General features: G+C 38.6%; 1 long non-coding RNA gene across 1 annotated transcript; it reads right to left on the bottom strand.

Moving 5' to 3' along the window:
- Positions 1-1,210: 1,210 nt before the first annotated feature.
- On the bottom strand, positions 1,211-4,138 carry LOC125691975 (uncharacterized). The gene is made up of 3 exons (XR_007376386.1): positions 3,998-4,138; positions 3,192-3,318; positions 1,211-1,814 (listed from the first exon to the last, which is right to left on the bottom strand). It is a non-coding gene; the product is annotated as an uncharacterized LOC125691975 (long non-coding RNA).
- Positions 4,139-4,343: the final 205 nt, after the last annotated feature.

Here is a 4,343-nt window from a genome sequence, read left to right as displayed (position 1 = left end):
ATCTGCAAGTTCCATTTTACAATCTCAATTAGAACACAGTATTACCAATGAATTAAAGAATAAATAGAGATGTGCTGACTTATTTGGAAAACTAATGGTGTTGGCTGTAAAGGAGAGTGGACAGAGCAGATGTTTGATGTTTGCCCTTGCATAACTAAACCACTGAAACCGGGATTAGATTTGAGAGCAGGTATAATGTCTGAAACAAAAACATTTTCTGGTAGACTGGCTCACATCAGTCATATTCCACCATTCACACTGTTTCCAGCCACAGCAGTGCAGCAGTATTTTTCCAGGTGGGAGATGCCTGAGCTGATTATTTTGGAAAACAAGTTGCTGGAGGATATTTTGTCACTGCTTGCATAAAAAAAAAAAAAAAAAAAAAAAAAGAAAAAACTTCACGTATGATTTATGCCACAAAAAAGACACTCACCCAAGCATAAATGAATATAAATAAAGGAAACAATTCTCTTTAGCAATATATTTTTTGGCAATATCAAAATAGTCATGTATTTCTGACAGGGGTCCAAACCATCAAATGCTCAGGCTATGCTTTGATTAGTCCCAGTGGATATTAGCTCAGTAAGACTTGACAAAACCTAGGAAAGAAGTGATTATCCAATGAAGCACAAGAAATTAAAAAACAAATAAGTTTTTAATTAGGATAAAAGATATTTTACATATATTTCTTCAAAAGAATCAGGAATCAAAAACATCTCACTGTGCTCCCAAACGGCCTAAAGGGCGAAGATAATCAAGTTGTAGGAGACCTGAAATAAAGTTCCAGATCTAGCAGATATTTGATTATAGAGGGTGAAACATCTCCAATTTTCACAGCCCAGAGACATGTCCTAGGAAGTGCCTACAGCTAGCCACTCTGTGGTCCAGGGCTGATTTTCAGTTGGTGGAAGCCTTCAGATGTAGGAGATTTGGAATAAGCCCACCATGGCAACAAGCTGCTAATTGCAGCTACATGCTTACCTGAGCCATAAGCCGGTGAAGTTCAAGTCCAGTCACTAACAAGTGAAAGCAGGCAGTGACCATATACTCCCCACATTTTGCAGGTGCCTGGACTCCAGGGATTTTAAGGTGCCCCTCCATCAGTTTACTGAGGAGAAGAGCAAGCTTTGCCTTGCAGGTAAATGTCATGGATGCACTTCAAAGAAAGTAGAATCAGGATGACAGAATACCCTGAGTTGGAAAGGTCCCCTAAGGATCATCAAGTCGAAGTCCTTAGGTGTAGAGTTTATTCACTATGCATACAGATTACAAAACAGTGAAGTTGACACTGGAAATAAACCAGTCTGTGAGGTGATATCAAGGAACACACCATGATTTTATGCACTCAGTTTAACTAAATTCTCCCTCCTATATCCCAGTGCTCTACAAATAATCATATCCCCAAACAACCATTCTTTTAAATAAAAAGGTGGTTGTTCCTCTTAGTAGCTGATAATAGAGCTGTTTAGAAACATCAGTTCTCTTTCTTCCTTTCTTTTTTAACATTCATTAAGTGAATAATACTGATATTGATTCAAAAACTGTTCCAGCAGGATTGTATAATCAAATCTATGCATCCTGAGTAAAGAGTACAGTTTTCAATAGCCAGTAGACCTGGCATTCATATACACACACATGATCCTTTTCCCAAAACAAATTTTAAAAAGTACTTAAAATTGCAGTTTTAAACTAGACCTATCCATTATGAGATGGTGCTGCACTGTCCTGCCATACTGCAAGGATTAAGTGTGGACTCCATCCTTGGCTGGAGTGCTGTATGATGTCTCATGAGAAACGTAGTCTGATTGAGAGATCTGATCAATACAAGAAAAGAAAAAAATGTGAGCATTTAAGCATTATCTGTGCTGATATACTACAGCAGCATTTTCCACTACAAATCACAGGGGTATGGATTATTTTTCTAGTTACTGATGAGCATATTTTTCCCAGCAAAAACACATTTTGCTGTCAAATTCTAGTTTCAAGCAAATAAATTTCTTCAACTGTTGCTCCAAGTCATTGCTGTTTAGCAAAACTCTTTGTTATTTGTCCAATGCTCTACATATCTGTGTTACACTGATTTCAAATAAGAGCTAAATGTTTCTCCTGGACAGAGATGTGCAACCAAAAAAAAAAGTTAATCAAATGTAGGAGAATAGATTGGAGGAAAACAGAGTGGGCGAATCAGCCACACATAATTGAATTCTACTTTAAAGTTTGCTAGGGCTGCTGACAGTGGTGTCCCCATTTTCCTTCAGCTGTGGCTCAGCAGACTTTTAGTTCTTCAGTACCACAGACACTTTTATAAGAACCACACTGAATTTAGGATGTTTAAAGTAACTTCTCAGTGTATAAAGAAACTTCCTAATGGGTTTCAAAGGGATACTGAGTTTATTTTATTTTGAAAAAAGACATTTCAAAAATAGAAGTAAGTTATGAACATGTCATCTGAAAATTATGGGGCTTTCTTGCTCATAAAACAAAGAAGCATTGTTTCCATGCCCTGAATTTAAAGTGAGACATCTGTCTATAGTGCCTTGAGTACAGGCTGTGAATAAAAGAAGATAATTTTCCTCAGTGCAAATATTTAATAAACAAAACTGTATAAACAGAATTGCTAATGGAGATCCTGCAGAAATCATGAGCAGTGAACTGAACACAAATCAATACTTGGAAAACATTAGGTGAAAAAACACCAGCACCACTTACCAGCAGGCAGGTGCTCTAATCACATGGGGATAGGGGCTGCCACCCCAGCTGGGGGCTCCTGCTGCTGCCAGCACCCACCCATCCCTACTCAACCAGCACCACTTCAGCCATCAGATTCATTTTTGCCCATTGTTAGTAGAAATTATTGTAGAAATAAAATAGGTGGTCCCTCAGAATGCTGGATTAATAAAACTGGTAACTTTGGAAGCCTCAAAGTACCTTTTTTATACAGATTTTCAGTGGCCAATACTGTACAGCAGAGTGTATATTTTAGCTCTCCCTCATCCCCTTCTTAGTAGCAAAGATAGCTTTTCCTAGTCAGATAGTTTATTTTCTTAGCTAGATACAAACCTTCTCTAAACTTTTGATTAGAAGCCACTGCAACTTAGAACTGCAAAAAATCATCGCATCAGATCTATCCCACAAACAGCACAGGGGCTAACTGATGATGAAACACAGTACAGAGCTTTCAACACCCTGACCTTCATGTAAGATCTTGTTTACTCCTGCTCTGCTGTGTTGCCGTGATCACTCCTGTTGTTTTCCAAACCAAGAGGGAGAGCAGCAAGGTGTTCCCTGCTTCCATACCCACATAGCTCTGCATTTACACTGGGGATAAAAAACATACATTAAATCATGATGGGATGCTGCCTTTTTTTTTTTTTTTTTTTTTTTTTTTTTTTTAGTGCATAAAGTAACAGTGCTTTCATAATATCTACATCTGCTTTTATTTGGCCTGTATATATGAAAGGGTGTGAGGAGAAGGATCAGCTGCGATTACCAGTCACAAAGTTACCTGTCTTCAGTGAGATGAAGACACTGCTCTTTTTCTACATGTCCATTGGCATTTGTTAACACAAACAGTCTTCTTCCTGCTTTATGAGGATGCATTGCCTGATCTTTTGGTTAAAAGAGTAACACAGGTACCAACCCTGTGCTCCCTGCCTGAATGTTCACTGTACTCCTTAGCCCTGTACTAGCAAATTCCTAAATGCATGCAGCCAGTGAGACGATTACGGTAAGGCTGCACAACGACAGGCTCTAAAGAAGAGCTCCTGTGATTGAAGCCATGTGCCAAATCATTCTTCTGTGAGCAAGAAGAGGTATAACAATTACGATACATGGATACCAACAAGGTTAAAATACAGTTACAATCCTAACAGGATTTGGAAAAAACAAAAACCAAACTGTATAATCAAAGAATTTTAGGAAGTTACAATCACAAAATAAACAAGAGAGTTAGGCAAAGCAGACTATGATAACAAAAGAGAATAAATAGAAAGCTTACCCATATCCTGGGCTCGTACACAAAACACCAGCAAAGGCAATCTCCAGAACAGATCCTTCCCCACTGGTAGCCAGCTCTTAAATAGGTCTAGGAGGGGTGGATTCTGGCTCCACCCTTCTGGCAGCACAGGTGAATTGCCTTCACCTGTGCTCCTCTGGTTGACTCATGGCTCGCCTCAAGTGATCAATGAGAGGTTCAGGCCGTGACTCAGCAGTTCCCATACACAAACAAACAAACAAAAAAAAACAACCAAAAACCTCAACATATCTCAAAAACTGGAGGAGTTCATCATCGTTTGTTTTAAATATTTGCGTTAAAAAAAAATCTTTTGAAGAGAGGCTGAAAC

Source organism: Lagopus muta, chromosome 4, assembly GCF_023343835.1.
Source record: "Lagopus muta isolate bLagMut1 chromosome 4, bLagMut1 primary, whole genome shotgun sequence".
NCBI lineage: Eukaryota > Metazoa > Chordata > Aves > Galliformes > Phasianidae > Lagopus > Lagopus muta.
Note: the sequence above shows the minus strand (reverse complement) of the source record. Positions and strands in the feature narration are given on the sequence as shown.